This window comes from Thamnophis elegans, chromosome Z (assembly GCF_009769535.1).
Source record: "Thamnophis elegans isolate rThaEle1 chromosome Z, rThaEle1.pri, whole genome shotgun sequence".
In the NCBI taxonomy this organism is placed as follows: Eukaryota; Metazoa; Chordata; class Lepidosauria; order Squamata; family Colubridae; genus Thamnophis; species Thamnophis elegans.
The window spans coordinates 134,457,083-134,481,947 of NC_045558.1; the positions used below are offsets into that span (position 1 = coordinate 134,457,083).

Consider the following 24,865-nt stretch of genomic DNA (forward strand, 5'->3'; position numbering starts at 1 on the left):
GGACTAGGCTGGTCGTAATACCAAGTAAGTTTTATCTCTTTATCCTTGACACTGTGGTCAGCTCAAAACAGCCCTTTCCTAACATTAATTTTCCTGGTTTCTGTGCATATTTCCAGGCATTTATGTAATTAAATAGATTTGACCTAAAAACACATACATGTGATAAATTAATTGGAAAGAGGTATTCGGTAAGGAGCAGTCATCATACCCACAGGTGACAATTGCACTAAGCTTAAATGTGTAGAAAATGTGCACATTGATCTTACAAAATTGAGAGTGAATACCATTAAATAATTGATAGGAAAAGGAACACGTGGAAGTATTACACAGCTAAAAACAGTCCTTTCCTAACATTAATCATCCTGTTTTGTGTGCATATGTCCATGTATGAATATAATTAAATAGATTTGACATAAAAACACATGCATGTGATGACTTAATTGGAAAAAGGTAATCAGTATCCCCACAGGTGGCAATTGCACTAAGCTTAAATGTTCAGAAAATGTACACATTCGTTCTTCTCATTCCCATCGTCTGCCTGCCTGCCTGCCTGCCTGCCTTCCTTCCTTCCTTCCTTCCTTCCTTCCTTCCTTCCTTCCTTCCTTCCTTCCTTCCTTCCTTCCTTTTCCCTTCCCTTCCTCATTTCTATGGACTCCAGATTAAGAATGCTAAATTCAACAGCCTGTAGATTCCTCAGCCACGATAGCAACTGTTATGTAATAGCCTTTCCTTATTTGCCTGCTGTATTTATCTGCCACCATTTCCCGTAAGACTCCAGTACTAATTTTACCAGCCTACTATCTATGGTGCTGAGTCAACATCTATTTGTAGTTTTATTCCTTTCACTCAATTGTGTCTGAATCTCAGAGGGTGCCTGGATAGGCCCCTTTAGTTTTTCCGAAGTAGCTTCCTACTCTCTCCTTCCTAGAGGTGACGTAAAGTGACTGGCCTCAGCAGAACTACAACTCACAGTCTACTCCAAGTTTCTAGCTTGATGCTTAGGCCACAAATATACTTATTACCTATTAAGAGGATGGGTTTTTTTTAATACCAGTAGCCTGCTAGCTGCAGTTTGGCAGATCAAATCTCATCAGGCTCAAGAGTTGACTAAGACTTCCATCATTCTGAGGTGGATAAAATGAGGACCCAGATTGTTGGGGGCAATATACTGACTCTATAAACTGCTTGGAGTAAGGCTGTAAAGCATTAGGAAGTGGTATATAAGTCTAAGTGCTATTGCTCCTGCTTTGTGAATGTCTGTCAGAAAATAAACTAGTTCAAAGAGCACCAAAGGACCTCACATTTCAACCCCTGAGCTACAAATATTCTCTTCATCAGAACTAGAACTCCCAGTCTCCCTGTTTTTAGACTAGTTTAACCACTAGAACAACTGGCTCTCCTCTGTAAACCTACAAACACCTTTCTAAAGGTTGCCATTTTGCAAAGGATGGCATCACAGTGTTACAGTACTGGTGGATGGAATAAAATTCACTTTGGAAGTGGCACTAACCTTGTTGTTTACCCTGGTAAGTCCACATTTTTAGACATGCCATATTTAAGAAATGAATTTCTAAAAAACCCTAAGAAAATTGTGGTTTCTTTAAATCTATCTTTTACCTGAGAACATTATTATTATTACATATAGTTTTAAATTACTCCTAGTTTCTAGCTTGATGCTTTAACCACTACTCCAAAATGATGCTCACTTTTACTGCAGATGGCCACAAATATACTGATTACCTATTAAGAGGATGTTTTGTTTTGTTTTTTAATACCAGTAGCCTGTTAGCTGCACTTTGGCAGATTGAATCTCACCAGGCTCAAGGGTTGACTCAGACTTCCATCCTTCTGAGGTGGATAAAATGAGGACCCAGATTGTTGGGGGCAATATACTGACTCTATAAACTGCTTGGAGTAAGGCTGTAAAGCACTAGGAAGTGGTATATAAGTCTAAGTGCTATTGCTCCTGCTATGTGAATATCTGCCAGAAAATAACCAAGTTCAAAGACCACCAAAGGACCCCACATTTCAACCCTTGAGCTACAAATATTCTCTTCATCAGAACTAGAACTCCCAGTCTCCCTGTTTTTAGACTAGTTTAACCACTAGAACAACTGGCTCTCCTCTGTAAACCTACAAACACCTTTCTAAAGGTTGCCATTTTGCAAAGGATGGTATCACAGTGTTACAGTGGTAGTGGATGGAATAAAATTCACTTTGGAAGTGGCACTAACCTTGTTGTTTACCCTGGTAAGTCCACATTTTTAGACATGCCATATTTAAGGAATGAATTTCTGAAACCCCCTAAGAAAATCGTTGTTTCATTGACTCTTTTACCTGAGAACATTATTATTATTATTATTTATAGTTTGTCCCAGTTTCCAGGTTGATGCCTTAACCACTACTCCAAAATGATGCTCACTTTTACTTCAGATGGCCACAAATATACTGATTACCTATTAAGGGGGTGTTTTTTTATATATATACTGGTAGCCTGGTAGGTATTAGGTGAAGATTTGTAGAATTCAAAAATCATATGGGATTCCTTTGAATCCTTCTTATTCTTCATTGATCCTTTTAAAACATCAGGAATGGAGGATGATTGAGCTCTGGAGGTTTTTGTAGGCTTTGGCATCACTGTGCCACTGCTTATGAAATCATCTTTGGTAAAGGAACCCTTTTAATGGTGAAACCATGTAAGTATTATGGCTTCTTATTTTGCTAGCAATATTAGTGGAGGTCAACCTCAGGGCATGACTAATTATCCAGAGAAAATTAGAGAAGGAGGTCAAGCTATTCTGCAAAGCATCAGAAGGCAGGACAGGAAGAAATGGATGGAAACTAATCATAAGTATAATCTTTATTGTCATTGTACTTAAATACAACGAATTTGGAGAGAAGCAAGGAGAGAAGCAACCTAGAACTAAGGAGAAATTTCCTGACAGTTGGAACAATTAATCAGTGGGACAATTTGCTTCCAGAAGTTGTGAATAATCTAACACTGGAAGTCTTTAAGAAGCTGTTGGATAGCCATTTATCTGAAGTGGTGTAGAGTATCCTGCCTAAGCAGGGGGTTGGACTAGAAGACCTCCAAAGTCCCTTCCAACTATCCTATCCTATCCTATCCTCCCCTCTCCTACTCTACTCTGTTTTATTCTATTCTATTCTATTCTATTCTAATCCTATGAGCCTAGATGAATTTTGATCTCACAACATGGGGTCCCTTCCAACTCTGTTTATTCTATTCTATTCTATTCTATTCTATTCCATTCCATTCCATTCTACCCTACCTTACCCTACCCTACTCTATTCTCTTCTACTCTATTCTATTCTATTCCTCTGTTTCTTGCAGATGTTTTGTTACCCAGCTAGGTAACATGTTCAGGGCACTCAGAGCTCAGAGATTGCAAAGCACCCCATAGTTCAAATCTGAGCTACAGATATTCTCTTCTGTCAAAACTAGAACTCACAGTCTCTCTGTTTTTATACTGGTGCTTTAACCACTAGACAACTGGCTCTCTGTTGCTTACTTCCAGAAGTTATGGATGCTCCAACAGTGGAGGTTTTTAAGAAGAGATTGAACAACCCTTTGTCTCAAATGGTATAGGGATTCCTGCCTGACCAGGGGATTGGACTAGAAGATCTCCAAGGTCCCTTCCAATTTGTTCTGCTCTGCTCTGCCCTATCCCCTTATAAACATGCAAACCTCTTCCTAAAAGTTGCCATTTTGCAAAGGATGGTATCACAGTGTCACAGTGGTAGTGGATGGAATAACATTCACTTTGGAAGGGGCACCAAGCTTGTTGTTTACCCTGGTAAGTCCACATTTTTAGACATGCCATATTTAAGGAATGAATTTCTGAAACCCCCTAAGGAAATTGTGGTTTCATTAACTCTATCTTTTACCTGTGAACATTATTATTATATATAGTTTTAAAGAAGATGTTGGATAACCATTTGTCTGAAGTGGTGTATGGCTTCCTGCCTAAGCAGGGGGTCAGTTTGAAGACCTCCAAGGTCCCTTCCAACTATTCTATTCTATTCTATTCTATTCTACTCTACTCTACTCTACTCTACTCTACTCTACTCTACTCTACTCTACTCTATTCTAATCTTAAAGTTGCCCCCTTGATGTCAGGCATAACACTTGTAACCTATTGGATGGTCATTAGTCACTTATCTGGAATCATTGATTTTAAATATAGTTCATTCATACACACACACACACACACACACACACACATTCCATCTTCAATTGAAGAGTGTCATCTGGGTACAAGTATCTTTGTAGCATAACAATCTGAGTTTATACAATATCCATTATATTAACATTAATTTTGTAATATTGAAATATTAAACATAACCATCATATTCATTTCCAATGGGACCAAAGGACCCCACATGTCAACCCTTGAGCTACAAATATTCTCTTCATCAGAACTAGAACTCCCAGTCTCCCTGTTTTTAGACTAGTTTAACCACTAGAACAACTGGCTCTCCTCTGTAAACCTACAAACACCTTTCTAAAGGTTGCCATTTTGCAAAGGATGGCATCACAGTGTTACAGTACTGGTGGATGGAATAAAATTCACTTTGGAAGTGGCACTAACCTTGTTGTTTACCCTGGTAAGTCCACATTTTTAGACATGCCATATTTAAGGAATGAATTTCTAAAAACCCCTAAGAAAATCGTGGTTTCTTTAAATCTATCTTTTACCTGAGAACATTATTATTACTACATATAGTTTTGAGTCTACTCCCAGGTTCTAGCTTGATGCTTTAACCACTACTCCAAAATGATGCTCATTTTTACTGCAGATGGCCACAGATATACTGATTACTATTAAGAGGGTGTGTGTTTTTTTTATATAATTTCTTATTTTTATTAAACAGACAACACACACACACAACAATTAAAAAAACAAAAAAAGACAGAGAAAAAGCATCTTCACATACAGCATGTCGTTTGGTTACAAGTATTTTTACATCCATATTCTCGAATAATATTTACCATCACAGATTTTTCATCTAGTATAACTAAATACCTCACTTTCATTGTACAGTATGTGTTCCATTGCAATTAGTATTATTATTATTTTTTCCAATAAATCATAATTCCCTTACATTCTTGATTGTCTATTTGATAACAGTATACCTTTATATAATCCCAATGTGAAAGAAAAAAACAATTACCAACCATTTATATTTGTATATCACTATTTTCAATTATGCATAATTCCACCAATCAACTATCAGGTATGCTTATGTTCATTGTTATCCTTGTACATCATACATTCAAACAGAAATCTTATTCCTTCATTTTTCAACATACTATTCTAAACAGTTGCTACAAATATATAGCAATTTTTAATTATTCCCTTATTAAGATTATTTATCAACAACAAGATATCATTGTAATATGTTCTTAGGGTTATACATTATATCACCAATCCTCTATCAAGTTTTTTTTTTTTTACTGGTAGCTTGGTAGGTATTAGGTGAAGATTTGTAGAATTCAAAAATCATATGGGATTCCTTTGAATCCTTCTTATTCGTCATTGATCCTTTTAAAACATCAGGAGTGGAGAATGATTGAACTCTGGAGGTTTTTGTAGGCTTTGGCATCACTGTGCCACTGCTTATAAAATCATCTTTGGTAAAGGAACCCTTTTAATGGTGAAACCATGTAAGTATTATGGCTTCTTATTTTGCTAGCAATATTAGTGGAGGTCAATCTCAGGGCCTGACTAATTATCCAGAGAAAATTAGAGAAGCAGGTCAAGCTGTTCTCCAAAGCACCAGAAGGCAGGACAAGAAGAAATGGATGGAAACTCATCATAAGTATAATCTTAATTGTCATTGTACTTAAAATGCAAAGAAATTGGAGACAATTGGAGAGAAATTTCTAAGGAGAAATTTCCTGACAGTTGGAAAAATTAATCAGTGGGACAATTTGCCTCCAGAAGTGTGGATGCTCCAACACTGGAAGTTTTTAAGAAGAGATTGGATAACCATTTGTCTGAAGTGGTGTAGAGTATCCTGCCTAAGAAGGGGGTTGGACTAGAAGACCTTGAAGGTCCCTTCCAAGTCTGTTATTCTATTGTATTCTATTCCACCTCATCCCACTCTACTCTACTCTACTCTACTCTACTCTACTCTACTCTACTCTACTCTACTCTACTCTACTCTATTCTATTATGTATTAGTAACGGATGGAAACTTAACAAAGAGAGATTCAACCAGAACTAAGGAGAAATTTCCTATCAGTGAGAACAATTCATCACCAGAACAGCTTGCCTCCAGAAGTTGTGGGTGATCCATAACTGGACTTTTTAAAGGAAATTGGACACTTATTTGTCCAATGGTACAGGGTGTTCTGTTTCTGCAGGGGGTTGGATTGGAAGACCAAGGTCCAAGGTCACTTCAACATCTGACCGTCTGTAATTATAGTTAATTTTACCCTTTATGAGTTTAAATTGCTTAAGTATTGCTCTCATACACAAGCCCAATTAAGCCCAATCATGGTGTTTGATACATCAGCCAGGGTTACAGAGATTGGAGAAAATCCCTGGAATGTTCTGTAGATGATAGATTCCTGCACAAATTGTGGGTACTTCTGTCCAAACATTTGTCCAGTTTTATTTTCTTTTTATCCTTTGACAGCTACATTTTATCACATGCTATTTCGTGTTGTTGTTAGTTGCAAAGTTGTGCCCGACCCATCGGGACCCCAAGGAGAATGTTCCTCCAGGCCTTCCTGTCCTCTACCATCCTCTGGAATCCATTTAAGCACACGCCAACTGCTTCAGTGACTCCATCCAGCCACCTCATTCCCTGTCGTCCACTTCTTTTTTTACCTTCAATCTTTCCCAGCATGAGGCTCTTCTCCAGTGAGTCCTTTCTTCTCATTAGGTGGCCAAAGTATTTGAGTTTCCTCTTCAGGATCTGGCCCTCTAAAGAGCAGTCAGGGTTGATCTCCTCTAGGACTGACTAGTTTGATCGACTTGCAGTCCAAGGGACTCGCAGGAATCTTCTCCAGCACCAGAGTTCAAAGGCCTCCATTCTTTGGCACTCAGCCTTCCTTATGGTCCAAACTTCACAGCCATCCATTGCAACTGGGAAAACCATAGCCTTGACTGTATGCACTTTTGTTGACAGGGTGATGTCTCTACTTTTTTGTAGGCTGTCTAGATTTGCCATAGCTTTCCTCGCCAGGAATGTTATTTCTACTGCCCTTTTATTTACTGCTTGATTGCAGGGTTAAATGTCTCTTGCTGCAGGACAATTAATCTTCTCATCGGTGGTGCCCATCTGCCAGTCCTTGTCTGACTTCAAGGTCATCTTCCTTATCTCTTAAGCTTGCTTATATATATTTTCTTCCCTTGGGATCATTTTTATTCTCCTCCGTCTATTTCATCAAACATTTTTGTTATAAAAGCAGGATTTCCCAGGAGTCTTTCATTGAAAGAACCCTGTTCAGCTTTGAACCGAGTACCACTCTCTACTGTAACTGAATTAAATCAAATGACACCAACACCCTCAGGTAGTTAATAGAATATAGAATATCAGAGCTGGAAGGGACCTTGGAGATCTTCTAATCCAACCCCCTGTTCAAGCAGGGGACACTGCACCATTTCAGATAAATGGCTGTCCATGCTTCTCATGAAATCCTCCAGTGATGGGACACCCACAACTTCTGAAGAGCCATCCCACTGATCAGTGGTGGCTTTCAAATTTTTTTAGAACCTCTTCTGTAAGTGTGGCCTGCTTTGTGGGAGTGGCTTGCCGACCATGTGACCGTGTGAGAGTTGCTTGACAGTCATGTGACTGGGTGGGCGTGGCCAACTTGTAAAATGTGGTGAAACTCACTTAACAACACTCTTGCTTAGCAACCAAAATTTGGGCTCAGAAACTGGCATTTGAAGCACGCAAGTCTTAAAGCTGCCAAGTTACAAGACCCTTGCACCCCTAACCCTTCAGAAAAAAAAAAACCACAGGGGTGTTCAAACTTGACAGCTTTAAGACTTGTGGACTTCAACTCCCAGAATTCCTCCTCCAATCATGTTGGCTCAGAAACTCTGGCATTTGAAGCACGCAAGCCTTCAAGCTGTCAAGTTACAAGACCCTTGCACCACTAACCCTTCAGAAAAAAAAACCCAGGGGTGTTCAAACTTGACAGCTTTAAGACTTGTGGACTTCAACTCCCAGAATTCCTCCTCTCGCTCTTCATCTTGATGATGTGCGGATGGGCGGGGAGAGGGAGCTGGAACCGGTTCTAAATGGCACTGTAGATCTATGGAACCTCTTTTATAGAAGAGGTTAGAACTGGCAGGAACCCACCCCTGCCACTGATGTACTGTTCTCACTGTTAGGAAATTTCTCCTTAGTTCTAAGTTGCTTCTCTCGTTGATTAGTTTCCATCCATTGTTTCTTATCAGGGCTTTGAGTGCTTTGGAAAAGAGGTTGACCCTCATTAAATATTAGAACACTGCTATCGTACACAATAATATTCCTTTCTTTTAGATTAAAAATTACAAGATGCTAGGGACTTTTGAAATTCCATCCAGAGTGCCTTCCTTCAAATTCTTTGGGAACTACCAAAAGGCCATAGCTTAGAAAACTTTAAGCATATGATTGCAGCAAGCATGTTTATTGAGTCAAACTAAGGGATGCGATATTTGAAAGTTTGACGAGCAATATTCTAATGCAAAAATGGCAAACTTTTAATGTAAAAATATATGTAATAGGTTGAAGGGAAGAGCAAAAAAAATGTGTTGGAGCTCTTCCTATGGATTGCAATTTTGTAAAGGAAGGTATCATAGTGTGACACAGGTAGTGGATGGAATATTAAATTTGGAAGTGGCACCAGACTTGCAGTTCACCCTGGTAAGTCGGAATTTTTATACGTGCCATATTTAAGGAATAAATCCGAGAAACTCTCTAAGGGAATTCAGCTTTCATTTGTCCTATCTTTGACTTGAGAACATTATTATAATTATTTTAATTTAGCATCGTCATGAAGATGAGGTTTGTAGGACTTACTGGTCCCAGTTCGTAAACAGATCACTTAATAGGGCTTGGAAACTAGCCATTTTGTAAAGATGTTCCTTGTAGTGCTACAGTCCTGGGACAAAACACATTTTGGAAGTGGGACCACACTTGTTGTCGTCCCTAGTAAGTTGAACATTTTTGAATGTGCTTCTTTAGGGGGCAGTTGGGACTTTTGTGGATTTCTTGGTGCCTTCTGAGCCAGTTGGTTTTCTTGCAGACATTTCATTACCCAACTAGGTAACATCATCAGTACTAGAAGAGAGTGGGGTTTGCTCTGATTTTTGTATATATTCATGGCTTGCCCTGTCAGTGACGCTGGGAGTGTGAAGGACTTTCCATGGTGAAGACAATCACCACCAGATAAGGAGCTTTCTTTCTTTCTTTTCTTTTCTTTTCTTTTCTTTCTTTCTTCTCTTTCTTTCTTTCTTTCTTTCCTTCTTTCTTTCTGTTTCTTTCGCTCTCTCTTTCTCTCTCTCTCCTCCCTCCCTCTCTCCCTCTCTCTCCCTTACTCCCCCCTCTCTTTCTTTCTTCTCTCTCTCTCTCTCTCTTCTTTGAAAGTTGGGATACAAGTTAGGATTACCTATCCTATGTATTTATCAACAAATCTATTTTTTTTATTCCAACATGATGAAGGCCTGTTAAAATTCATTGGTAGATAATTTCATACTTTTCATCCAAAACAACTTTATTAGCTTCTTTCTTTCTTTCTTTTTTCTTCCTTCCTTCCTTCTTTCTTTCTTCCTTCTCTTTCTTTACTTCTTTCTTTCTATTTCTTTCTCTCTCTCTTTCTCTCTCCCTCCCTCCCTCTCTCCCTTCCTTCCTCCCCCATCTCTCTTTCTTCTCTCTATCTCTCTCTCTCCTTTGAAGGTTGGGATACAAACTAGGATTACCTATCCTATGTATTTATCAACAAATCTATTATTTATTCCAATATGATGAAGGCCTGTTCATTCATTCATTGGTAGATAATTTCATACTTTTCATCCAAGACAACTTTATTTCCTTCCTTCCTTCCTTCCTTCCGTCCTTCCTTCCTTCCTTCCTTCCTTCCTTCCTTCCTTCCTTCTTTTTCTTTCTTTCTTCTCTCTCTCTGTCTCGCTCCCTCCCTCTCTCCCTCCCTCAACTGTCCAATATCACAGATGCTTTGGCAAGTGCATTTGCGAGAATTCCAATTTGGGTTCGTTTTATACTTTTCCTATTGTATATATTTAGTTTAGATGCATTATTTGCAGAGGGGTAATTTCACTACCATTACATGCTGGTAATGTGGTGATTGATTTCAAGCTTTCAAACATTGGGGTTTCGCTTAGTAACATATCACCATATTTGTTGGTCCTCAACTCTAGAAGTTTTGGACAGGATGGAGAAAGCCTGTGGTGACTTAGATGATTGAATGGAGAAGAATTCTATGATATTGTGGTTAACTATCCAGGAGCTGGGTTCATCTCAATGCAGTTGTTATCTAAATTAACACTGGGGCCATTTTGTTTTGTTTAAGTAATTTTAGGGGTATTCCTGTTAGTTTTTCAGAAATTTCCAGAATTCAGATATTATAAACCTAAGAATGGAACATTTTGCACATAGAATAGAATAGAATAGAATAGAAGATGAGAGGAGAGAAGAGGAGAGGAGAGGAGAGGAGAGAAGAGAAGAGAAGAGAAGAGAAGAGAAGAGAAGAGAAGAGAAGAGAAGAGAAGAGAAAAATAAAAGAAGAACAGAGTTGGAAGAGACCTTGGAGGTCTTCTAGTCCAATCCTCTGCTTAGGTTATTTTCTTCTCAAAGACTTCCAGTGTTAGGGCATTCACAACTTCTGGAGGCAAGCTGTCCCACTGATTAATTGTTCTAACTGTCAGGAAATTTGTCCTCAGTTCTAAGTTGCTTCTCTCCTTGATTATAATACAATACAATACAATAGCAGAGTTGAAAGGGACCTTGGAGGTCTTCTAGTTCAACCCCCTGCCTAGGCCGGAAACCCTATACCGTTTCAGACAAATGGCTATCCAACATCTTCTTAAAGACTTCCAGTGTTGGGGAATTCACAACTTCTGGAGGCAACTTCTGTTCCACTGATTAATTGTTCTAACTGTCAGGAAATTTCTCGTTAGTTCTAGGTTGCTTCTCTCCTTGATTAATTTCCACCCATTGCTTCTTGTTCTACCCTCAGGTCCCTTGGAGAATAGTTTGACTCCCTCTTCTTTGTGGCAGCCCCTGAGATATTGGAACACAGAGTCAAAGTGTTAAGTCACATCCAGTTACACAGTCTAATACAGATAAGATTTTACAACTCAGGATCTTACTGGAACTTCTTCTTTCTTGTCTTGCCCTCAAGTCTTTGAAGAATAGATTGACACCTCCCCCCCCCCCCATCTTCTATGTGACAATTCCTCAAATATTGGAAAACTGCTATATTTGAGGGGCTTGTCACAGTGAGGAGGGGTTCAACGTATTCTCCAAAGCACCTGAGGGCAAGACAAACAGTAATGGATGGAAGATTAACAAAGAGAGGTCCAACCTAGAATTAAGGAAAAATTTTAATCAGTGGGACAACTTGCCTCCAGAAGTTTTGGGTGCTCCAATTCTGGAGGTTTTTAAGAAGAGGTTGGACAGCTATTTGTCCAATATGGTATAGGTTCTCCTGCTTGAGCAAGGGCTTGGAGTAGAAGATCTCCAAGGTCCCTTCCAACTCTTGTTATTTTGTATTCTGTAACTCTGGTGTCTTTGGGTTTGATCCTTTGGTTAGAGTGAAATGCAGAGTTGGGTCCAAACTTAATGCATATTTCTTGAAGGTCATTATAAAGGTTCACCTCGCACATATGTGCTAGTCGTTCCAGACTTCTCTCTCTCTCTCTCTCTCTCTCTCTTTCTTTCTTTCTTTCTTTCTTTCTTTCTTTCTTTTCTTTCTTTCTTTCTTTCTTTCTTTCTTTCTTTCTGTTTCTTTTTCTCTCTCTTTCTCTCTCCTTCCCTCCCTCTCCCTCCTTCTCTCTCTCTCCCTTCCTTCCTTCCCCCCTCTCTCTTTCTTTCTTCTCTCTCTCTCTCTCCTTTGAAGGTTGGGATACAAGTTAGGATTATCTATCCTATGTATTTATCAACAAATCTATTCTTTATTCCAACATGATGAAGGCCTATTAGAATTCATTGGTAGATAATTTCATACTTTTCATCCAAGACAACTTTATTAGCTTCTTTCTTTCTTTCTTTCTTTCTTTCTTTCTTTCTTTCTTTCTTTCTTTCTTTCTTTCTTTCTTTCTTTCCTTCCTTCCTTCTTTCTTTCTTTCTTCTCTCTCTCTCTCCCTCTCTCCCTCCATATGTGCTAGTCGTTCCCGACTCTAGGGGGCGGTGCTCATTTCCATTTTAAAGCCAAAGAGCCAGCACTGTCCAAAGACATCTCCATGTTCATGTGGCCGGCATAACTAAATGCCGAATGTGCATGGAACGCTGTTACCTTCCCACCAAAGGTGGTCCCTATTTTTCTACTTGCATTTTTTACGTGCTTTCGAACTGCTAGGTTGGCAGAAGCTGGGACAAGTAACGGGAGCTCACTCCGTTAGGTGATGCTAGTTGGACTCTGATACCTCTATTTCCATGAAAGTAAAAGCCTATTTAACCTGCAATGTCTCTGTATGCTGGTTTGTGTGTTCTCCAACACAACTCTCACAATGCTTTTCTGAATGCACTCGCTCTCCCAATGGGGAGCTTACCTAACACTAGTGATTCGAACTACCAAACTGCCAATCTTTCTGATGGACAATCTCAGCGTCTTAGACACCGCGTCCCTCTGAAGGTCATTCATCTTAAGCTCATTCACTAAATGAACACAACAGCAGGAAATGCAGGAAGACAAGCTACTACCACTCGTAATGTGAGCTCTTAGTCATAAAACGATAGCATCAAGATGAAAGCCCACAGGGAGGGAGGCGTAAGCTTTGCGGGTTTTTCTCTGCAATTAGTTTTGGAAAGTTTTGCAAACGCTTGAAGAAGTTATTAGCTTAGGTTGCAAAAGAAGAAGAAAAAGTGCAAAAAACCCTCAGTCAAAATACACATACATTGAAGTTTTGACCTTGCATTTGTATTTGAACTGTGGGTTTGTGCATGGATTAGGTCAAAACCTAATGGTAGGAGCCTGCATGGGGGGACACAGAGGCCCACACAACCATGGGGCTGTCTGGCCCCATAACAACTCTCCCTCCCTCCACTTGTACTTACAACTACTAATCGGGTGTGTTTTCCGGCTTCTGTTACTGCCAGTTAGTTCAGGGATGCGCTTCGGGCATAGTAAAAACATTTCTTCTGCACATGCACAGAAGCAAAAAACAAGATGGCAGGGCCTATGGCAGCGCTGATAGAACCAGTTTGGGGGTGTGGCCGGCCGAGTTACTACCTATTTGGCTGAACCGGTCCGAATCAGTAGGAATCCACCTCTGCTACTAACGCTCCCCATCTTGCAATTGTTCCCCTTTTGAAATTTTATGTTATTTTTACCATTTAAAAACTTTTATACAATGCAATGCAATACAATAGCAGTGTGACCCGACAATTGCGCGATACACATATGCACGCTGACAAAACCGTGATGACAAAACCGCGATGACAAAAGCGCGATGACAAGCACAATTAGGGTTAGGGTTAGGGTTAGGGTTAGGGTTATAACGTACATATATGCGTCCCACTATGTAGTGTGTTGATGACGCGATTTTATCAGCACGCATTTGTCGTCGCGCTTTTGTGGGCGCGATTTTGACATCGCAGTTTGGTCGTCGCGGTTTTGACAGCACGCATATGTGTATTGCACATTTGTCAGTGAACCCAATAGCAGAGTTGGAAGGTACCTTGGAGATCTTCTAGTCCAACCCCCTGCCTAGGCAGGAAACCCTATACCGTTTCAGACAAATGGCTATCCAACATCTTCTTAAAGACTTCCAGTGCTGAGGAATTCACAACTTCTGGAGGCAAACTGTCCCACTGATTAATTGTTCTAACTGTCAGGAAATTTCTCTTCAGTTCTAAGTTGCTTCTCTCCTTGGTTAGTTTCCACTCATTGCTTCTTGTTCTGCCCTCGGGGGTTTGGAGAATGCTTTGACTCCCTCTTCTTTGTGGCAACTTCTGAGATATTGGAACACTGCTATCATTTCTCCCCTAGTCCTTCTTTTCATTCATTAGTTCTGATTTTAATGTTATTTTTATTAATTCTATTTTGTATGAATGAATCTCTATTCTGATTGCATTTGCAATTCCTGGCACCTCCAAAGTCAAAGAGTGACTCGTGATCCCCGCTCAAAAAAGTCATAATTTATGTTAATTACTCTTTAGACTAGCAGACGAGGTTTTTTTTTTTGACTCTAGCGAAAGAACCAGGAAATCGGGATGTGTGTTTTTCTAGTAAGGGATGATAACCAAGCTTAAAATTTCACACGTTTCCATAACTTCATTGCCTCTTATGACAAACAGTGTACAATGCAAAGTAGAACTAATAGATGAGAAGGAATGTTGTTCTTGTTAGTTGCGAAGTCGTGTCTGACCCATCGTGACCTCATGGACAATGTTCCTCCAGGCCTTCCTGTCCTCTACCATCCTCTGAATACATTTACGCTCACGCCGACTGCTTCAGTGACTCCATCCAGCCACCTCATTCTCTGTCGTCCCCTTCTTCTCTTGCCCTCAATCGTATCCAGCATGAGGCTCTTCTCCAGGGAGTCTTTCCTTCTCGTTATGTGGCCAAAGTATTTGAGTTTCATCTACAGGATCTGGCCTTCTAAAGAGCAGTCAGGGTTGATCTAGGGCTGACCGGTTTGATCGCCTTGCAGTCCAAGGGACTAGCAGGAGTCTTCTCCAGCACCAGAGTTCAAAGGCCTCCATTCTTTGATGCTCAGCCTTTCTTATGCTCCATGTTTCACAGCCATACATTGCAACTGAAAAAAACATAGAAGGTACAGCATACTCTTTATTGGTGCGATGTAACTTTTTACATCTAGCCCTTGACTTATAACCACAATGGGACCAGAATTTCCTCTGCTAAGTGAGGCAGCTGTTCAGTGAGCCAAGCCCTGATTTTATGACTCTTTTAGCCCCAGCTGCTAAGTACATCCTACAGGTTGTTAAGTAAATCCAGCTTCCGCTTGACTTTGCGTGTTGGAAACCAGTTGGCTAGGTTGCAATCAGTGGTGGGTTTCAAAAATTTTTCGAACCTACTCTGTGGGTGTGGCCTCCTTTGTGGGAGTGGCTTGCCAGCCATGTGACCTGGTGGGAGTGGCTTGCTGGCCATGTGTTTTCTTTCTTTCTTTCTCTCTTTCTGTCTCTCTCTTTCCTTTTGTCTCCCTGTCCCTTTTTCCTTTTTTCTTTCATCTCTCTCTCACTTTTCTTTCTTTCTTTCTTTCTTTCTTTCTTTCTTTCTTCCTTCCTTCCTTCCTTCCTTCCTTCCTTCCTTCCTTCCTTTCTGTCTCTTTCTCTCTCTGTGTGAGTCTGTGTGTGTGTTTGTGTGTGTGTGTCAGTGGTGGGTTTCAAAAAATTTTGGAACCTCTTCTGTAGGTGTGGCATGCTTTCCGGGTCCACTGGTGGAACCTCTTCTAACCGGTTCGGTAGATTTGATGAACCGGTGCGAACTGGTAGGAACCCACCTCTGGTTGCAATTGACAATTATGCAAGGCCCACATGCAACTGTTGTAAAATACGTACTGGATTGCTCACTGCTCAATTTTTTCTGACTGTGGAGATGCTGCCACCATTGTAAGTGGGAGGACTGATTGTAGGTCACGTTTTGTCACGTCAAGTGGTCGCTCAATGAACAGTTGTAAATCTGGGACTCCCTGTATGTGCTTTCCAAGCTTTTCAGATTTCAAAACTGAGCAATGTATGTTTTTGTTTTTTAATTGTAGATCTTGATAAATCAGAACCTTCGGTCTACCAGTTGGAATCCAAAGAAGAATCCAAAGAAGAATCCAAAGAAGACATAGCTGCTTGCCTCATTACTGACTATTCGCCTGATCCCATCAACGTGGGGTATAATGGCAATTTGGAACTTGTCAATGGCTCTGCTGTGGTTGTGAAAGAAGACGGCAACAAAGAATCGGCCAGCCTTGGGGTTGTCATTTGGGGCAAAAATGAAGATCAGTTTCAATGCTCTGCTACTCATGGCGAGAAATCCTACCCAGCTGAAAAAGAAGGTAAATCGATGTAAATATTGGCATTCACATCAAACCAGTGGTGGGTTTCAAAAATTGTTCGAACCTACTCTGTGGGTGTGGCCTCCTTTGTGGGAGTGGCTTGCCACCCATGTGACCGAATGGGAGTGGCTTGCCACCCATGTGACCGGGTATGAAGATGCCGACGACACTTGTCAGAACCACCTTAAATTACCTCACACACAACACTGGCATGCATAAGAATATGATGTAAACTTGTTTTTTAAAAGGCATCTTTGGTTTGCGTTAAAACAACTTCAACACACACAATGTTCTGATTGCACCACAAACGCAGTAGTCATCCTTACCTTTCACAGAGGCACTGAGTTTTATAAATCTGAGCATGATAGTATAGAATAATCATATCCAAGGACCAGTGGTGGGTTTCAAAAAAGTTTGGAACCTCTTCTGTAGGTGTGGCCTGCTTTCCGGGTCCACTGGTGGAACCTCTTCTAACCGGTTCGGTAGATTTGATGAACCAGTTCTACCGAATACGTGCGAACTGGTAGGAACCCACCTCTGGTTCCAGGGGGCTGGTTGAATATCTGTTGGACATCCTGCAGAAAAGATGAGACTCACTTAGAGCACCAGATTTCCCAAATGTTTCGTAGATACATTTAGCGTATGGCGTGCCATCCGCAATAAATATTCACGGTTGAGTTAGATTAGTAAAACACAATAAAATATCAATGTCGAAAAAGATCTAAGATGAAATATCAATGTCTCGGCCCGTGAGGGTGAATCTATGGCCTGCGTGCCACTGGTGGCACATGGAGCCCTCTCTGCGGGCACGTAAGCTGTTGCCCAGCTCAGATCCACTGCCCAATTGTGTGCATGTGTTTCCCGCCAGCCAGCTGATTTTGGGGACCCTGCCATGCATGTAGGAGACATGCGCAGGGGGCGGGGAGCCATGTGCTCATGCATGGTGAGTGGGAGGAGTCACATGCACATGTGCAGGGAGGTGCGTGGAGAGGCACGCCCCCCATGCCCCATTTTTGGTCCCAGAAGGCTTCAGGGAGGCCTGCTAAGCCCAAAGGTGGGGTCGCGTGCATGCGCGGAAGAGCTGAGAGGGTTGTACGCATGTGCAGGGGGAGAACAGCGGGGTCATGTGTGCATGCACAGGCGGCGGGGCGCATTGCATTATGGGTGTGGGCACGTGCGTGAGGAGAGAAAGGTTAGCCATCCCTGGTCTAGGCCATCTAACCATTGAAATTCAGCATCGTTTATATTAATCCAAAAAATAGATACCAGACCAATATATGCTTTCAACCTCTGGTCAGGATATGATCTACAGTTTGATGTGGGAATCTGCAACTGTTTTGCAGAAGAGATGTGGTGGTGGTGAAACGAGGCTTTCTCACAGTTTATTGAGTTGTGTATTTCATACATGGTTTAAACCGCCTTACTTCCCCAAGTAGTGTAACAAGTTTTTACCGTACACCATGTGATGTACAGACACACATATTTTCTGAAATAATATCATTTCTTCCCTTCAGTTAAAAGGAGAATTTAAGTTTAGTTTTTAAAAAGTACTGTAAATAGCAAAGATAAATGCAGTGAAATAACATTCAATAATGTTAGAGTCGCCTCCAACTTTAAAGTTGATGACAAATACATTTAATAACAAACAATAATCAGTAAGTAAACTTTCAAATAGTTTGGGAAGTGCTTGGGAAATGATAAATCTTCACCTAGTCTTCAGAAGACTATTTATGAAGGCATCGGGTGATCTTATCTGCTGAAGATATTCTAGAAATGAGTTGCCACCACTTAAATATTCATTACTCCCAAGTATCAACTGGTAAAGCGTTTTCATGGCTATTATCAAGTTGACATAGAAAAGAGAGAAAAGGGAGGAGAATGCCATGCATACATTTGGCCAGAGTCAGGTCTCTTATTTCTACAGCTAGCATGTGAAATGTGCACATTCCTAGCCTGCCACAGCACTTTGTTGGTGGGTGTGATTTATGACACAGACAGAAGGGAGGGGATACAGGGGTAAAGTTCAGATGCCATTAAGTAGATATTAGTTTCGGCTCCGCAGAAGAACATGCCAAAATGTTAATCCTAATAAATGAATTGATTTCTTTTGAACTTTGTCTTGAGGCTCGTAAATTAATTAGGGCATCTTTTGGAAACTTCATACCAAGCTTGCCTCAGTCTCAGGAGGTCCCTTACCCTCTACTACTACTTAGTACTACTAGTACTATACTACTACTACTAAGTGCTACTACATAGTAGTAGAGGGATAAGGATCCCAGATGGACATCATAATTTAAGGCACATAAAAATAACCATTGCTCCCCCTTGTAATACAGCTGTAGGACGTCTGTTTTATTTTTGTGTGTGTTGGAGAAAGGGCAAGCCACAAAATATGGAAAGTTGTCAGCCTTGCCTCAACGTGAGCTTCTAAGGAAAAAAAAACAACCCTTAGCAACATTGAGATGAGAAAGTCATGGTTTATTAGAAATCAAGGGATATACCATAATGCAAAGCCGAACTGAAATTTGTGTGCCAAAATCCCAGGGTAATTTTTCCCTTTCGAAAGGTGCCACCCATAACTGGTCCCCCAAGTCCACAAAATGCAAAAGAAATGTGTTTTTTAGAAAAGTTTTCCAAGGAATGCAGCTTCCCTCCATTCCCAAGCCGTTGACTTTGAGAAGGCGCTTGGAGTGGGGTGATAAACTTTCATCAACTTTTGTTTATGGCAGATTGGGACCGAAATAACTTTTTGAGGCCTAGTAGCATAGCATAGCATCAATCATCCAGGTGACATCTGGCAAAAATATTCCCGGAATCTATCTTGGTTTTTTTAAATCATAATCGTAATCATTAATGAGCGTTGTTCTTGTTGCTACAGGGGATGCTACATGTAAAGCAACTTCGTCTGACACTCCAGTTTTCGAAACAGGTATGTTCACTGTGGGTAAAATATCAAAATAACAGAGTTGGAAGGTGTGAGGGAATTGTGCAGCAGTTTTCCACACCAAGTCAGAGACACTGAGAAGATCTTGTAGTTTTATATTTTAAAAAAATGCATTTGGCATTCCAATTTACAGCAGTCAAGATAGTCAGGAGGATTAGGAACGTCGTGAGGTAAATCACAAACAGCATACAGAGCACAAAGAAGAAAAAAGGCGAGGAAAAATGAAATTCCCCCTTTACCCCATAGCAACCAATCATAGGGTAGATTGCCTCATGAATGAACCAGCACTCTCCGACTTATCAACAACAACTGTGGGTTCTGGCCAGAGGTGGGTTTCTACTGGTTCAGACTGGTTTGTGCGAATCTGTAGCTCCGAAGATCAGCTGGGAGTGAACCGGTTAGCTCCCGCGAGCAAGCGCTCAACGAACCAGTTCTTAAACCGCTAGGATCCCATCTCTGGTTCTGGCCCATTGTACACTTCACTGTTCCAGTCATTAAATTTAATATGCTCACAGAAGGAACCTTGGAGATCATCCAGTCCAACCCCCTGCTCAAGCAGGAGACCCTATAATAATATAGCTATATGAATGAGATATACCTGTGAGAAGTTGAAATAAAAGCAGAACATTGTGTTAAGTCCTGCAAAGGTCTCTTCAGTGGGAGGATCTCAAAAAAGTCAAGATGGCAACTGTGAATGCCGGTTCTAAGCCTTACTCTTTATTTACTCTCTGCGGCAAGCCCAACACACACACTTGAGCAGAATTTGAATTGTTTACAGATTAACAGAATTGGAAGGGACCTTGTAGGTCATCTAGTCCACCACCCCCCCAATTGTGGCTAACATTGTGATCTCATTTTAACCCATACTCCTTCACTGCAGAATCATTTTTTTGAACATGCAAGTATGTCTTTGACGTACGGCAGTTCATTTAGTTCAAAGCAACAACACAACTTTAAAAAGTGACATGACTTAACACGAAGTTTTTCAGACTTAACACTCGTCCTTGGGACTTGAGTTACCATTTCTTTGTGGGTCTATTTCACTTATGTCATTAAGCCACGAAATATGGTTTGAATGGCTGGATTTGTGCTTGTAATCTTAACTATTTACATAGATCAGAGGTGTCCAACTCATGGCCCATAGGCAGCATGTGGTCCTGAACAGCTAGTAATGTGACCCCAACAAGATTATTGCGGTTGAAGCTGAAGTAGTCATTGAGAGATAGGACGTTGTAGCAGACAATTTTGTGCCTGACCTACTGTATTTTTCAGAGTATAAGACGCACCAAGGTTTTGAAGAGGCAATTTTTTTAAAAAGTAGGATGGTAGATAGAGGGAGGGAGGGAGAGAGGGAGAGAGAGAGAGAAAAATACAGTAGGTAGGTAGGGAGAGAGAGAATAGTTAGGTAGGGAGAGAGAGAGAGAGAAATACAGTAGGTAGGAAGAGACAGAGAGAGTAGATAGGTTGGCAGGTAGAGGGAGAGGGAGGGAGAGAGAGAGAGAGAAATATAGTAGATAGGTAGGAAGAGAGAGAGAGAATAGGTAGGTAGATGTTTCCAGGTGTATTTATCCATGTGCTGGAGAAGGAAATCGCTGACAATCTGCAGCACCTAAGACTTTGTTTCTGCTGGCACAGCACTTGATCAATCTAATTCTCATCAACCACTCTAATTAAAGAGCTTTCCGAAAGGGGAAAAAAAGTTTTTGCACTGCAAACCCCCCCAAAATGGCCATTTTTTGTGAAAACGCCCCCCTCTTTTAAAAAAAAAAAACAGGCATGAATAGCTTTTGGGGGGCTTGAAGAATGCTCTTGCGGGTGGGGGGGGCAAAATTGAGCAAAAAACAGCCAATTTCTCGCTCATTTCTGTCCTCCCCAGATCCCAGGCGCTCTCTCAAAGCCTCCTACAAGCTATGCATGGCCATTTTGGTAAAGGGGTGGGGCTTCAGGAGGCCAAAAATGCTGTATTTGATGTATAAGACGCACCCAGATTTTCAGCCTCTTTTTGGAGGGAAAAAGGTGTGCCTTATACTCCGAAAAATACGGTAAGTGTAGTTCATAAAATTGTCTGCTACAACATCCTACCTGTCAATGACTACTTCAGCTTCAACCGTAGCATCCCTATGGTCACATGGTCAAAATCCGAATGCTTTGCAACTGACTCATATTTATGACTGGGGCAGTGCCCTGGGGTCATGTGAACTCCTTTGGCGATCATCTGACAATGGGGAAGCCAGTTTTCCTTTAACAATGGTTTGACTAATTCAACAACTATGGTGATACATTTAGCAACTGTGGCAAGGAAGGGCATAAAATGGGGCAAACTCATGTTTCACTTAGCAGTAGAAATGTTGGGCTCAATTGTGGTCGTAAGTCGAGGACTACCTGTAACTTTTGATTCAGCATGAAGCGTCAAGTCAGCCATGAACTCTTAAAAGACACAATCAAAATATTGCTTGGTTCAGCCAAAGATGGGGAACGATGGCTCTTTAACGATTAGTGAACTTCAATTCCCAGAATTCCCAGTCTGGCTCAAGAATTCTGGGAGTTGAAGTTCACAGATCGTAAAAGGGCCGTAGGGTCGATCTCCACCCTTGATCTAGGCAAGCATCATAAGCAACTAATCTCAACAGCCAAATGGGGCAACTTGATATTTATCTTCTTCTTTTTCTTCAGACGAAAGGTTGAATCTTCTCTCTCTCACTGTACTGGGACTGAGATTAATATTTTTCAAGAGCGTCGCCCTCAACCTGATCCTCACCTTCTGGGCATGGTCAAGATGAGGTAAGCAGATCTTTTAATACAGGGGAAAGATCCACTTCATGCCCATGGTTTCACTTTGGGCAACTCAAACCTGGATTAAAGCATTTCTAGACCAGAGGCAGTGGTGGATTTCAAAACTTTTTGGAACCTCTTCTGTAGGTGTGGCCTGCTTTCCGGGTCCACTGGTGCAATTTCTTCTAACTGGTTCAGTAGATTTGACGAACCGGTTCTACTGAACTGGTGCAAACCGGTAGGAACCCACCTCTGACCAGAGGTGGTATTCAGCAGGTTCTGACCAGTTCTGGAGAACTGGTAATGGAAATTTTGAGTAGTTTGGAGAACGGGCAAATACCACCTTTGGCTGGCCGCGCCCCCATCTATTCTCAGCCTCCCGAGTCCCAGCTGATCAGGAGGAAATGGGGATTTTGCACTAACATTCCCCGGGAGTGGGGAGGGAATGGAGATTTTACAATATCCTTCCCCTGCCATGCCCACCAAGCCACACCAAGCCCACCAAGCCACGCCCACAGAACCGGTAGTAAAAATATTTGAATCCCACCACTGTTCTAGACTATAGGCATGTGAATGTGCATATGTTGTTGTTTCCAGTCCTTAGAGCAGGGGTGAAATCCACTTATCTTTACTACCAGTTCGGTAGCAATGTGAACATATGCACAACGTGAGCAGGAAATCCTGCTTTCTAGCTAATATAAATTGTGCGGCACAGCTGATAGTTGGAAAAACCAGTAGCATTTTTATTACTACTGGCCCTGGCTAATAATTGGCATCTTTGCTACCGGTTCAGGCAAACCGGTCTTAGAGCCATGGGCTTAAAAATAATTCAACCAATTTGGGCTCCTATTCATACTGAATAGCCACGGTTCACCGACAAATGCACGCTTGACAAAAGCACGCCAACAAAACCGTGGGGACAAAAGCACGAGTTCGAAATCGTGCCAAAGAATGAGGACAGAAGCGTGCCGACAACAGCGCGCCGACAGAAGCGTGCTCTTAACCTAACCCTAAAGGTAACCCTAAACCTAACCCTAACCCTAACCCTAAACCTAATCCTAACCCTGAATCTAACCCTGAACCTAACCCTGAACCTACCCTAAACCTAACCCTGAACTTAACCCTGAACCTAACCCTAACCCTAACCCTGAACCTAACCCTAACCCTAACCCTAACCCTAACCCTAACCCTACCCTAACCCTTACCCTTACCCTAACCCTTACCTTAACCGTAATGGCGCTTCTGTCGGTGGTCTTTTGTCAGCACGCCTTCGTGGGCGCGCTATCGATGTCGTGGTTTTATCAACGCAGTTTGTTGGCGTGCTGTTGTTGGGCACGCTTTTGTCAGGTCACGAACAGCCATAGGTAGCTTGGCCTTCCCTCAATATGGACATTGTGGCTGGTCAGACGTAGCTTTAGAATACTTTATTTTCACTTTGAATATACACTAATTGGCATATGTTAAAATGAAATTTCATTGCATACAGCTCTCAAAGGGTTACCACCTCCAATATATATTGCATAAACATGACAAATTACATACATACAAACATATATACTTGTGTAGATACCCACATATATTATATGACACAGGAAAGCAACACAGTCTAGTTCGGATGTATAATGTTTTTTAATGGAAGTTGAAATTCCTTACTTTTGAATGATTGAATTACCGTATTTTTCAGACTATAAGACGCACCATGATTTTGAAGAGATAATTTTTTTAAAAAAATGCTTTTGCACTCTGCAAGCCTCCCAAACCTTCTGCATACCTCGTTTTTTTTTGGGGGGGGGGCATGCAAATCTGGGTATGTCTTATACACTGAATACAGCATTTTTGACCAAAAAACCCCACCCCCTCTGCAAAAAAATGGACATGCAGAGGATTTGGGAGGCTCTTACAGTGCTCCTGGGGATGGGGGGGGCAAAAATGAGCAAAAACACCCTGTTTTTTGCTCATTTTTGCCCTCCCCAGCCCTCAGGAGCACTTTGCAAGCCTCCCAAACCCTCTGCACGTCCATTTTTGCAGAGGGGGCGGGGTTTCGGTAGGTCAAAAATGCAGTATTCAGTGTATAAGACACACCCAGATTTTCACAAAGGTGCGTCTTATACTCTGAAAAATATGGTACCTCACAAGGTTTCTAGTGGAACCCTTAAATTAAATGTAATTTCATGTTAATATAAGCAAAGTCTAAATTTCATGGGATGTGTTCTGTGCACCTGCTGGCCACATAACCACAGGAATTGTCTTCGGACAACGTTGGCTCCTTCAACCAAGAAATGGAGATGGGCACCATGCCCTAGAACCAGAGCCAACTGACGGGGGAACCTTTACTTTTAGAAATGTTTGAAAACGGTTTCTCTTTGGGACAACGGGTATCCTCCTAATTCTCTCAGAAAACCAAAAATCTCTCTTCTTCTTTTTGATTAGGAAGGACAGAAAAATTTGGAAACGTAACTGGAACGTTGTAGAATAATCATCCAGGACTTCAATATTTGACTCGACGGAAACATGCTACCAACTTTCCTGCTTGCCTCCTCGGTTTTTAAACAAAACAGCTTCCCTTTTTAAATCTTTCATGGAACAGCTTTTTTTAAAAAAAATCTAAGCATCTTATCAACCCCAAATTCTCCTATTGTTCATCTCCTAATGTACTATACCGTCTTCTGAATATTATGTGTTAAAACATTTGCAGTGTAATAAAGTTGGATATTTGATTGTTGTGTCTATATGTCTCATCCTTTATAATTCAGGAGCATTATTAGTTCTTCCCCCTTCAAATAACCATTAACAAATAAACTCATTATGGTTTATAAAGATAACAGAATAACAGAGTTGGAAGGGATCTTGAAGATGGTGGTATTTGAGCCGTCGCCCCAGATCCACTGAGCATGTGCTTGGGCCCTCCTTTAGGACAGCAGTTTTACAAATCTCTCCACTG

At 41.2% G+C, this 24,865-nt stretch overlaps 1 long non-coding RNA gene across 1 annotated transcript; it reads left to right on the top strand.

Moving 5' to 3' along the window:
- Nucleotides 1-24,642, top strand: LOC116522599. Its single transcript, XR_004256983.1, has 5 exons — nucleotides 1-24; nucleotides 15,921-16,208; nucleotides 19,087-19,137; nucleotides 21,826-21,933; nucleotides 24,355-24,642. It is a non-coding gene; the product is annotated as an uncharacterized LOC116522599 (long non-coding RNA).
- The last annotated feature ends 223 nt before the right edge of the window (nucleotides 24,643-24,865 follow it).